We start from the raw sequence: 13,155 nt of genomic DNA, 5'->3' as shown, positions 1-13,155 counted from the left end.
TGGGGTGGAGGAATGGATAGGTGGAGTGGGGGTGGGCGGTAGGGGCTGAGTGGATAGGTGGAGGTTGTCCTGCCCTAATTTTCAGCCTTTAGTTAAAAACTGAGCTCAGTTATGGTTAAGAAGCCTGGCTTCAAGCCTCAGCTTCCATTCCAGCTCCCTTACTTCCTGGCTCTGTGACCTTGGGCAAGCTCCGAGCCTCCTGTGTCTAAGTTTCCACACCAGGAAGGATAGAGCAAATAATAGAACCAACTTCATAGGGTTATTGGAGGATTAAAAGAGAAAATATATGCAAAGTGCTCAGCACAGGGCCCAGTGCACAGGAGGGGCCCATAAGTAGGGCTAATTATCTTTGTAAGCTCGGCAGTGGCTCCACCCCGCCTTGCCTGGACTAGGAGGGGCTGGGCTGGCAGCAGGCCGAAGGTGGTGGAGCCCACAGCCCCTCTCCTTCCCATCTTCCTCCCCGTCCGCCACCCCGGCTTCCACACCCGCCCCACCCCCAGGCAACGGTTCTCTGTGCGCCTTTCTGTCAAGGCCGCCAAATTGGCCAAATCTCCGTAATGCTAAAAAATTGGTCCATTAGCTGGCAGGGAACATTGACAGGAGGGGAGAGCGGAAAGCAGCACCACCACAGATGTGCCAGGGGCAGGGGGAAGGGGCTCCAGAGCCAGCCCTGTGTGTGTTTCTGCACATATATGTGTATGCATGTGTGTGGGTGGGTGTGTGGCTGAGGCGCTGCTGTGTGCCAGACATGCTACCACTTGAGGCTTTCACAGCATCACCTCATAAACCCCATGACAGCCCTGAGAGGTTGGTCCTGTTATTACTCCCATGTTACACATGAGGAAATGGAGGCTCAGAGACCAGAAGGGCTCAAGCAGGGTCACTGAGCAGGTGTCAGGGAGAAAACTCACCCTCTGCTCTGGGACTCCACTGGCCTCTGTGGGGCCCCTTCCCAGATGTCCCTGTGGCCTCAAACACCCCATGATCCTTAATCCTGCAGTCTCTGCCCTCATCCCTGCCTCCTGGCCCTGCCCTGGGGGTCTTCTCACTGCCCTGGAGCAGCTGGCTGGGGAACTTCATCTCGCTGGGGTCAGCCATGCCCAGTTTCTCCTTGTGGGGAGAAATGATGGGTGTGGGAAGTGATCAGTGCCTGGAGGAGGATGGGGAGGGAAGCTCAGGGCTTCTGGCTGTCCTCCCTCCTTCCTGGAGGGAGGGGTGGGCTTAGACAAGGACTGCCCACACTGGGCCACTCCCTGGCTGCCTATCATGGGGACAAGGCTCTTCTCTGCCCTCTTTGGAAGTCATCTCACTTAAATCTAGCCCGGGTAGGTATTACTGTCCCTATTTTGGGGCAAAGAAATTGAGGACTAAAGAGGCTAAGTAACCTGTCCACAGCTAGTGGAGGGTGGCGCTGGGATTGAATCCAGATCACTCTGACTTCAGAGCCTGGGCTTTCAATCCTTTCGCTTCAATGATGGGGAGCACCTCCCTGGGTGTCGTGTCCTATCAGAACAGTTTGAATCCTGAGAATGTGTTTATTCATTCTTTCCTTCCGTACATGTGAAGTACCTCCTAGTGTCAGCGCTATGCACTGGGGATGCAGAGATGAACCAGCTGCTTTCCTGCCCCCGGGCCCAGGCTGCTGCACACAGCTGAGACAGCCCCTACCCCACTCCTGCAGTCCCAGGAAGCCCCTGCTTCTCCTCTCGGGGCTGCTCGGCAGTCCTCGCCTCTTCCCCTCTCTCTCTGTCCTTTGCTTCCTGGATCTGCTTAACTCTGAGTCAGTCCACCCAGCTGCCTGCACACACGGGTCCTCATCCCTGCCTGTAAGAGGTGAGCACCTGCCAGTGGGCCTCAGGACCCCCAATTCTTGCTCTGCAGTCCCCCGGGCCCCCATTTCCCACCACAGCACCCCCATCAGTTGGGTAGTAGGGACATGGCTCGTGTCTGGGGATATGGCTGCCCACTCCAACCACCCTAAGGGAACAGCACTTCAAGGCCAGTGCCCTGGGCTGTGGCTAGGGACAGGGAAGGCTGAAGAGAGGGAGGCTGGCAGGCTGAGGAAAGAGCCTTCTCTTGGCCATAACCTGTCCTGAGACACCACCAAGGGTCCGGCTGGGCTGCCGCGTGGCCCCGGCCTCACTGTCTATTGTGGACTGCATATTAGTGTCCCCCAAATTCCTATGTTGAAGCCCTAATTCCTAGTGGGATGGCATCTGGAGGGGCGGCCTCTGGGAGGTGATTAGGCCACGAGGGTGAGGGTGGATCCCTCATGATGGGAAGTGTGCCCTTCTAAGAAGAGATGAGAGAGACCTTGCTTCCTCCCTCTGCTCTCTGCCATGGGAGGAAACAACCAGGGGACAACATCTGCAAACCAGGAGGCCCCCAGCGGAAGCCAGCCGTGCTGGCACCCTGGTCTCAGACACCCAGCCGCCAGGACTGTGAGGATACACGCGCCCTGTCGAAGCCACCCAGCCCATCATGTTTGCTGTAGCAGCCCAAAAGAATGCACCGTCCATCCTCAGCCTGGCCGCCACCCGCGAGAAGTGAATGAGCGCCCCCAGAGCCAGCCGTGGCCCAGAAGTGAGGGGATGTTGAGGGAGGTGGGGCAAGCTGGCCTCCATCTGACTGGAGACAAAACTAGGATTCAGCTTCTCAAGTCAACATAGTCCCTTTTAACATCTCCTCTATGCAACTCTGCAGGGTAGAAAGCTCAGCCAGGGAGGCTCGGGCACAACTGCCACACACCGACGGGGGTGGAGCACAGGCTGGCTGCGGGGAGGGCCTGCCTCTGATGCTGCTGCTCCTGAGTAGTCCAAGTGGCAAGTTGCTCTCTTCCACTTTCCTTCCCCCTTGCCCCGCTCCCGCAGCTTGATTCCTTAGAAGCCCTTGACGGACTGTGGTAAAGTATAGTGGTTATGACTTTGGGCTCTGATGTCAAGCAGTTTAGGTTCAAGTCCTACCTCTGACACTTCCTGGTCATGACTTTGGAAAAGCCCCTTCATGGTAAGCTGTGGTCTCCTCACCTTGCAAAGTGGGAGGATAATAATGGTACCTGCCCCTTGGGAGGTGTTGCAAGGATTCAGTGAGATGCAATAGTGCTGGTACAAGGTGAGTCCTGATGGCGATGATGGTGGTGACGATTTTGTTGAAAGGGATGATGATGATGATGATGACGATGATGATGATGATGATGATGACGATGGAGGTGGTGGTGATGATGGGGAATTCGGCGAAAAGGATGATCTAGATAAGGTGATGGTGCTGATGGTGGTAGAAAAGGGGAGGATGACAAGGATGGGGTGCTGCAATTCAGGCCTAGTGAAGAAAGACAGCAAGGCACATAGGAAGCTTGGTGATGCAGGGGTATGAAGCTGAAGGGTGCTTCTCTGTGGATCCTGTGCCTACCCCACCTGCTGTTAACCCCCTTGCCTCCAGCCAGCCCAGGAGAAGGCAGAGGTCTCTCTTCTTTCCTGCCTGACCCTGACTGGGCATTAGTCCGGGCTCTGGTCTCGCCGTGGCCCCCTAGACCCACCCAGGTCTTTGGGAAGCATCCAGAAGTCCTGGTGGCCGATGTGAATCCTAGTTCTCCAGACCCAAAGGACCTGTCAGCAGGTGATCATGGGGTCCAGAGTGGCAGGCATGGACTGGTGCATGGGTCTTGAGCAGGAGTCCCAAGGCTGTGGCCCATCCCATGGGCTCTGAGGACCTCAAGTGGGGTCCACAGGAGGAGGCAGTTATGTGGGCTGGATGGGCAGGCGGCTGCGGTGCTTCCGAGTTTGGAGTCAGACCTCTTCACATCCAGTTCCACCACTGACGAGCCATAGATTAAGAAACCCTGGCTGTTTCGTAATCTCCCCAAGTCTCAGCTTTATCTCTGTCCCGACACATGGGGTCATGATTGTATTTTTCACAGGTTGGGCAGTCAGCAGAACACCTGCACCTGGGAGGCACCCCAGAGACATTGCTGACTGACTTTGTTACCATGACCTTCATTGGCTCTGATGGGCTGCATAGACCCTGGCCTGGGCTGCACCCGGGATGGTCATGGGCCAGGCCCAGGCCAGGCTGGGGGCTCCTGGCAGGCAGGCTGGGCTCAGATGCTTCACCTCCCTGACCCATCCATGCGCCAGCTCTCCACTGCCCCCACCCCCAGCCTCCCCCTGCGCCCTCTCCACAGGCTGGCGAAGGCTCTGACGTGTGAAATAAAAAGAGATTTTAATTACCTCTCAGCAAAACAGCAATTAGAGAGAATCACAGCACAACAGCGGTCCCCTCCTCCACTCCCCCAGCCAGGTCCGCCTTCTCGCCTATTTCTCCCCGCAACCCCAGCATGAGGCTGGATGTGACAGGAAGTCCTCCCATTCAGCTCAGGCCCCCATCCCTGTACCCCAGGCGTGGAGTGAGCGAGCCAAAGGTCAGAAGGTGGTCTGTGCTGGGGATGGGGGTGGGAGGGTACCAGGGGCTATAGGGAAAGCCCCCAAATGACAAGGGCTGCTTAGGCAAGTGGGGCCTCCTTCTGCACATACCTCGAGGGTGGCCAGGACCCTATCTCTCTGGGGGTCTGTGTGCAGACCACAGGGCTCTGCATCCACACCATGTGTGTCCTGGCAGTGCCCGTCCCTGTGTGCATGGCTGGCACGTGTGAACACCCGTGTGTGCATGTGAGCCTGGCAGCAACCTGGGGCGGTGCAACCCTCAGGATGAGCAGGCTGTGCTGGACAGGCAGCGCATTCTCCTGCAACAGGCTTTTAAAATAATTGCCTGTGACCCTGAGCAGTAGCTCTCTGTCCGCTGGCTGCCCCTGCCCCAGGCGCCTGCTGCCAGGGGTCACTGCTCTGTCCATCTGCAGAGACTTGGGCACCTGTGCTGTACTTGCGGATGGGGCAGGGAGGGCGGGTGAGGTGTCCCCATGGGTGGCCTGAGGCTGGGGGCGGTGGGTGGTGGATGGCTGATTGAAGGGATAATTGCAGGCAGCAGGCCTTAGCTAATGCACGCTATGATAAAGCCCCATTACTGAGGGAGGCCGCTGAAGCATGGGGGTGGAGGCTGGTGAGGAGGCCGCCTATAGGGCGCTGACAGCCTTTCTCATGGGAGGGGGAGTGGGCAGCCACTGACACCTCTGCAGTCCCCTACCTTCCAGAGCTGCAGCCAGATGAGTGGGGAGAGCCAGGCCCCAGGGGTAGGAGGGACCCGCCCCACAGACATGCACGACCACCCCTGGGCAAAGGTCTGTAAGCCTCCACTCAGTTGTCTAGGGGCCCAACCCCCATGGAGGAGCAGCAGTTTCCTGGCCATTAATCTTGGGGTTCCTGTACTGTGAAGCCTCCCAGCCTCAATGTCAGGGAATATCATCACTGGGTTGTAGAAGTCAGACTGGGCCAGGTGAGGTGGCTCATGCCTGCAATCCCAGCACTTTGGGAGGCCGAGGAGGGTGGATCACCTGAGGTCAAGAGTTTGAGACCATCCTGGCCAACATGGTGAAACCCCGTCTCTACTGAAAGTACAAAAATTAGCCGGGCATGGTGGCGGGTGCCTGTAATCCCAGCTACTCAGGAGGCCAAGGCAGAAGAATCACTTGAACCCGGGAGGCAGATGTTGCAGTGAGCCTAGATCCCACCACTGCACACCAGCCTGCGTGACAAGAGTGAGACTCTGTCTCAAAAAAAAAAAAAAAAAGTCAGACTGGCAGTGAATGGACGGCTGACAGCAGGGACCCCAGCTCACTGGGTGTCACAGATGCCAGCTACCTGTGGTGGGGGCACAGATTAGCCTGGTGAGTCCCTGCAACATGGCCCCAAGTCTCACCCACTTGTCTATGTGGAACAGACCTCAGCATCCATTTCCCAGAGGCCCAGAGCGGGTACATGACTTTCCTAAGAACACATAGCCAGGGCTGGATCAGACCCCACATACCCCTCATCTCTCAGCATGGCCACTTACCAGCTGTGTGACTGTGAAAGTCACTTAATCTCTCAGGGCCTCAGCTGCTTCCTCTGTAAAATGGGATAATAGTAGCACCTACTCCTAGGATTGTCCTGAGGAGTGAATGAGATAATTCAGCACTAAAGCCTAGGGCCTGGCCTGGAAGTCAGCTGCTTCTGTCTTCAGTGCTGTCTTTGTTCTCTGACCCACATCCTTGTGGTAGGCAGAATCCTAAGATGCCCCCAAGATTCCGGGCCGCCGGTGTACACATGTGCATCCCACCACTATTCAGCTGAACACAAATCTGGGGACTGGTGTGAAGGGATTTTGCAGATGTGATTAAGTTTCCAAATGACTTGACCTTAAGGTAAGGAGATTATTGGGGTGGGCCCGACCTAAGCACATGAGCCCTTCAAAATCAGAGAATTTTGCCAAGTGCAGTGGCTCACGCTTGTGATCCTAGCAGTCTGGGATGCCAAGGTGGGAGGATTGCTTGAGCCCAGGAGTTTGAGACCCGCCTGAACAATACAGTGAGACCCCGTCTCTTAAAAAATAAAGAAAGAAAAGCAGAGAGTTTCCTGGGCTGGTCAATGTGAGGAAAACAGAAACTTGAAGCAAGTGGAAGATTCCACTGGAGGGAATTCTCCATTGCTGGCTGTGGAAATGGAGGGGGCCTCTGGGAGCTGACAGCAGAACCCCAAAGTGGACACCTTGATTCTGGCACTTCAAGGAACTGAATTCTGCCACAAACCCTGAGCTTAGAGGAGGCCCCTGAACTCCAGATGAGCGCAGCATCCCCAGCCGACATCTCAATTTGGTGCAGTGGGGACATGGGCAGAGAATCGCATGCCGTGCCTGGACCACTGACTACAGAAACTGTGAGGTCATAAAAGGGTGCTGTTGTAAGTAGCTATGTTTGTGCTACTTTGTTTTGCAGAAATACAAAACTAATAACCCTCTTTGGTAGTTCTGTCACAGGCTCTGGGACCTCTTGCCAAGAGGGGAGCTTGGTGCCAGGCTGAGGGGCAGCCCCAGGCATAGCTGGCACTCTCTGGTGACATGTGGATATGCACCTTGCTGCTGGCTACTCCTGGCGGGCCTGAGCACCTCCCTAAGAGGCTGTCACAGGTGGAAGGGAAGGCAGAAACTTGGCACCCAGGCTTCCTGCTCCGGGCCGTGCTGGAGTTGGGGGAACCTTGTACCCAGTTGCCCGTCCTCCAATCTGACCTGTCACCACAACAGAGGAGGAGGCCTGTGGGAGGCCTCGCCATGTGCTGTCCAGCCCACAGCCCCAGGGTGGGTGGCAGTGGGCAGAGGTGGGGCAGAGGTGGGCACTGATATTCACAGTGACGCAGGGTGAATCACGAGAGCGCCAAATCTGCTTCTCTAGTCCTTTAGCCACTTTAAGGAGCCTCTGACAATGCCTGACCCCCTCAAACACACAATCTGGAAGGAGGCCCCACCAGGGGCCAGGGCCCTGTTCCCAGCCCCCCGCCTGCCAATATTCCCCTCCCCAGACCCTCTGTCTCCTCCCCTGCACAGCCCTGCTCTCTCTCCAAAAGGGACAATTAGTGGCCTCAGCTTTAATTAGCTAACGATCCCCTTCAGCTCCAATCACTTGAAATGATGATGGAGTGCTGGGGGAGGGGGCCGCAGGCCCAGGACCCTGGCAGCCAAGGAAGAGGCCCTTCAGGCCATTCAGGCTTTTCTGCCTGTCCCAGGCTCGCCCTTCCTTGCAGTCCCAGGCAATATGCCGTGAAGACCCTGACAGGAAGGGGTGTCCCCAGCCCCTGCAGCCTCATTTGCATCCCTCTTGCAGCAGGAGCTGAGCTCCTGTCGTGGCCTGGCCATCAGATGGGGAGCCCAAGGGACCTGCTTGTCAGCGCTAGAGACCACTGGCCAGAGACTCTCCACCGCCCCCTCCTTCCTGTCCCCCATGGCCACCATCTGACTTTGCAAATCTGACCCCCCACTCCTGACTCCCTGCCTTGTGGCCAAGGCCTTGCCACTTAAAGGTTGGGTAGGAAGGACAAGGCAATAGGAAAATCTAGGGTTCCAGTAGAGCTGAGGAAGAGAGGGTGTCGTGAAAATAGCGAGTCACAAGATAACGTCAGGTAGGGACAAATGCGGTATGGGATGTACCCAGAGCCACAGACAGAAAACGGCCTGGTCTCTTCAGATAGGGAAATCCAGGAAGGGCCCGTGGAGGTGGCAACATCGGAAAGGAGGCCAAGGTCCGGGCTGCAGAACCTGAGATGCCTCCTGAGGTCGCTGAGTAAAGCCACCTTTGGCACCTCCAACGCAGTTTTTGGGCCTGAGGTCCCAGGCTGGGCCCCTGGCTCCAAGCTGCCGTCACTTGGGTTCCTGAGTACCCTGCTGCCCTCTGCAGAGCTGTTCTTCCATCTTCCAGCTCGCAGTATGCATGGCCCCGAGCCTCTGCATGCAGCAGACACAGGGTCAAGTCTCCGTTTCAGTACTAAGTCTCTGCATGAACCTGGGCAACTTCCTTTCCTTCTATGCACCCCAGTTTCTTCCTCTGTAAACTGGAGACAATGACAGTGCTCCCTCGTGGGCTTACTCAGCGTGAGGCTCAGTGTGGAGGAGATAGAGGGCTTGGCGCAGAGCATGGCGCTTGGGAGCCGCTCCGCATGTGACAGTGACAGGCCTGTCCAGGTTGGAGCCGGGGCCTTGCTCCATTCAGCCTGGCCCAGGCTCTGGGCACCCCTGCTCTGGGGTCATGTGCCAGGCTCCGGGCTGGGCACTGGGGGGCATGCATCCCTCCCTGGCAGGGGCCCTTGGGCAGCTTCCTCAGGTGGGGGCCTGTCAGGGGGATCCCAGAAGCTTGAGATGGACCTAAAGGAGGTACACAGGTCTGGGGACACAGAACTTGGGCAGAGGGGACAGCTCGAACAAAGGCTGCGCTGTGAGTATGCCATGCTGGTAGAGGAGGGACACTCAGGGGAGCATGAGGGGACCACACCCAGGAGGCCTCAGAAGCCACAATGGCCATGGCTACACAGAGGCTGTGGCTGGGAATGGGCAGAACTGCAGCAGCACCCAGGTAGGCAAGGAGGGAGAGACCCCGTTCTCCACTAAGAAAGGGAGGAGGAGGGGCCAGAGCTGGAGACAGGAAAGGGATAGGAATGAGAGGAGGAGGTGAGAAATCTTTCCAAGGCTGGGTTTGGAGTGCAGTGAGTTTCCAGCGCCAGCAGGTGTGGGTGAGACCTGGGACCAGAGCCAAATACCTGGACACAGCATCCAGGGGATGGAGGAAGGCCAGGAGGCAGGGAAGGTGGGACAGGTCAGGCAGAGAGGGAGAGTGCGAGGCAAAACGCTGGGCCAAGGCCTTAGGATTTGGAGACCAGACAGGGGTGAGTGAGACAACCTAAGTGTCCCTCAGTCACGGAGGGTGACCCCGAGGACCTCTGGCTTGGAAACACTAGCACAGGCCACATGGGGAAGAGAGGCACTCAACCATCCATCCTATTGTGTCCTATTTATTAAAAATAAATCAATAAGGGCTGGTCACAGTGGCCCACACTTGCAATCCCAGCACTTTGAGAGGCCGAGATAGGCGGCTCACCCAGAGTTCAAGATCAGCCTGGGCAACATAGCGAGACTCCAGTCTCTACACAATAAAACAAAATTAGCTGGGTGTGGTGGGACACCTGCAGTCCCAGCTACTTCGGAGGCCAAGGTGGGAGGATCACTTGAGCTTAGGACATCCAGGCTGCAGGGAGGTATGACTGCACCACTGCACTCTCTCCGGGAAACACAATGAGACGTCATCTCTAAAACAACAACAAAAAATACGATAAAGAGATACCAAGGTGGGCCTAGATGCTCACCCTGCAGTGGTCGCAGAGCCTACCTGGCCTTACCTTGGGAGGGCTGGGGCTGCGTGAAGGAGGACTTTCATGTTTCTCCTCTACAAACTTGTGTGGCTTCAATATTTTAAAACAAGAGAATATTTACATGTTTCTTGTACAAAAACAGCATTGCTCTAGAGGTTGGGAGGTGACCCCAAGAGGAGTCTGTGCATGGCGAGGACAAAGCCTACCACGGGGTTCAGAGTGGAGAGGAGGGGTGCAGGAGGGTGGAAAAATGGCCCCCTCTTTGTCATCTGGTGGGTTCCAGAGCAAAGGAAAGGTGTTCAGGATCCGAGACCCTGGGCAGGTTTGCCTGGGTGCTGTGCCTGGTGTATGGCTTGGCGCTGAGAGATACTTCACGCAGGGCATCTCCATGAACTGATCACGGCCGTCACCTGAGTTTATCATATGCGTCCCCTGTCCTGGGCTCCAGAAGGGGCCGCGGGCTACCTGGAGGGGAAGAACAGGGGCTGCCATAGGAGAGACTTTGCATCCAGTGGAGTAGGGGCCTGTGGAGGCAGCACCTGACCAGATGGGAGAGGCCACTTCCAGGTGGCCCTGAAGGATGGTTGGCAATTGGCCACTGTAAGAGGGGATGAAGGAAGGGTGTTCCAGGCACCCGGAACAGCAAGTACTAAGGCCTGAGGGATGACAGAGCCAGCCATGTTCTGGAAAATGGAAATAGATCAGAGTGACCAGAGGAAAGAGGGAGGTATGGGGGTGGGGACACAGACAGGGACAAAGACAGAGAAAAGCCAGAAAGAGGCCCTGCCTCGTGGGCCACACTAAGGTGCCTGAGCTCCACCGTGAGGGGTGAGGAGGGGTTCCGGCGTGGAGGCCAGGTGTCCAGCAGTCCAGGCTGGAGTGGGCCTAGTGTGGGGTCAGGACCTAGCAAAGGAGCTCAGCCAGAGGTCTGGACAGGGTGGAGGAAGCCAGGCCAGGAGGGCCGGGGAGTGTGGGGAGGTGATAGGCCAGGCCAGGGAGCCCAAGGGCTGCCCTTGAGGCACAGGAATCTGAAAGCCAGTGGAGGACAGATCCAGCTGTCCCCCGCACCGCCCTGCCAGAGGTGGGCCCCACTGGAGGCTCAGGCAGAACCAACAGGCACCCGTCACCCCACCTGGTCACAGCAGTGGGGAGGAGTGGAGGCCTGGGGCAGAGTGGTGGGGTACTGGGCCTTTGAGTTCTCTCAGTTAGGCTGTGGGCCCTGAGATTTCCAAGACGAACCTGAGTCAGCACCGTGGCGGCTGTGGCGGCCACGGCGGCTCCGGCCTTCCTCCACCCCCTCCCTGCCACCCCGGCCACTTGGGAGAGTCATTTCATTTCTCAAATTAAAAATCCATTTTGTGCTGTGAATAATAGATGGGATGAGCCCCGAGAGGCCGGGTGGAGGACAGGAAGCTGGCTGGGGGCGTGTTTTTAGGGCTCAGAAGATACCACAGATCTGCAGGGGAGGAGTAGGGCCTGGTTGGACAGGGTGGAGGCTGGTGGGGCACGTTCTGGAGCTGACACCCTGCTGCAGCACACCGAGGCAGGGCAAGGGGTTCATCCCCACCCACATACAGGCCGCAGGAGAGAAGCGGGTCTGACCACAAATGGGCTCCAGTCAGGGCCAGGCCCGGCATTAGGTGGGCAGCCCCACCTCAGAGCAAGGCACTTAGCAGCCCACATGGTGAATGTGCAACAGATGCAAGCTATTGGTGACAGCACACTGTCCTCAGGGAGGGCTCTATGTCCAGAACCCAAACCAAGTGATGCCCTGTTCGGCAGGGTTGCTGGGATCTACCCTTGGTTAAGGAGGAGACAGAGAGTCAGGTTCTGAACCCCTCATCTCTGCCCCTTGCATCCCCTCGGGCCTTTTCTTCCAAGGCAGCTCTGGCAGCACCCAACTGCTCCCTGAAGCTGGGCACCCAGTTGCCTCACTCAGGGCTTGGCTGGGTTTAGCTGGGCACCACTGTGGCCTGTCATTCTCTTGCTCATGAGTCATGGGGTCACCTTGGTAATTAGGGATACGAAGAGATCCCCCAAAAGAGAGCAAGCTACAGGCCAGACCACTGGTGCCCTACTCCCCTACAGCGCCAGCTTCCCTTACAGAGAAGGCGCCGGAGAGTCAAGGAGGTGGGCCTCTGACTTCTCTTTATTGGCAGTCTGTGTGGGGTGGCCAGGACTGAGGGGTCAGAGGGCCCAATTCTAAGTCAACTCCTGTAGGCCCTGGTTGCTGCTCTCAGCCCGGGGCTGGGGGATGAGATGTGAACAGAAAAGGTGAGGTGGAGCCAGGCAGGTCGCCTGGCAGGGAGTCGGGAGGCCCATGAGCAGATCAATAGCAGCTGAGTCTGGGAGAGGGTGGCTGGAAGGGGGGTCCCAGAGCTGACCCGGGAGGGAGGAGGAAGGGACGAGGGAGCACAAAAGGAGGGAGGAGAGACTGAGGGCCTGGGGGCTGCCCCCCACCCCACACCCGGGACTGGAGCAGAAGAGTCCCTAGGGAAGTGTGTTTGCCTCTGTGCCTTTCTGTCGGAAGAGTCGGCTCTCTGAGACAATATCCATTTTTACATTTCTTGGAAATTTCACGGCATTCATTTCGGGGAAAATAAAAGCTGTCATTGCTGGAGAAATGATACCAATCAGGGCCTGAAAAGGCTGGAAAATTATCCTCCTGGAGACGGGAACATTGAGGGAAAAATGCGGATTAAAAGCACAAAGAGCCACTTTGCCACCTCCCTGCCCTCCCCTCCCCCCTTCATGGAATCACCACATTATAAGTAATTCCATTTTTCCTCCTTAGAATTAACAGGACCCAAGAAGGATGCATGGGGCAGAGGACAACCCCGGGGTGGCCAGAGATGGAGGCAGGGTATCCAGAGTGGGGGCTTAGAGGTAGAGAGATGAACAGGCAGAGGAGAGGCAAGACAGGGGCAGAGGTCGGCACTCAGGGCCAAGGCTCAGGAGCTGGGCAGATGCACAGCCCCTGAGGAGGAGAACAGGATGATGGGTAGGTTATCAGAGTCCCTACCTTGTTGCGATTTTTATCAGATGGCGCTCCATGGCTCTCACACATTATTTAGGCCAATCCTACGGGCTGGAGCCGGCAGACCTGGGAGGGCTGGTGCTTTGTGGGGTCTCCTGCTAGAGACACCAGAGGTAGGGTAGGGCAGAGAAAGCAGAGATTCCAGAAACAGTATCAGTCTTCCAAGGAGCCCCAAGTTCTCTGTGTCCCATTAGGGCCAGGCTGTCTGGCCAAGGCAGGCAGGCAGGTAGAAGAGGGCTCTGCCTCCAGACAGTGGGGATGCCCCACATTTAAAAAGCCAGTTCACCTGGAAGAAGGCAGGGGGTGGGTAAATTCAGAGTCCCTGCACCCAGCCTGCCC

The sequence above is a fragment of the Pongo abelii genome, chromosome 11, assembly GCF_028885655.2.
Source record: "Pongo abelii isolate AG06213 chromosome 11, NHGRI_mPonAbe1-v2.0_pri, whole genome shotgun sequence".
Taxonomy (NCBI): domain Eukaryota; kingdom Metazoa; phylum Chordata; class Mammalia; order Primates; family Hominidae; genus Pongo; species Pongo abelii.
This window is presented reverse-complemented; position numbering follows the sequence as displayed.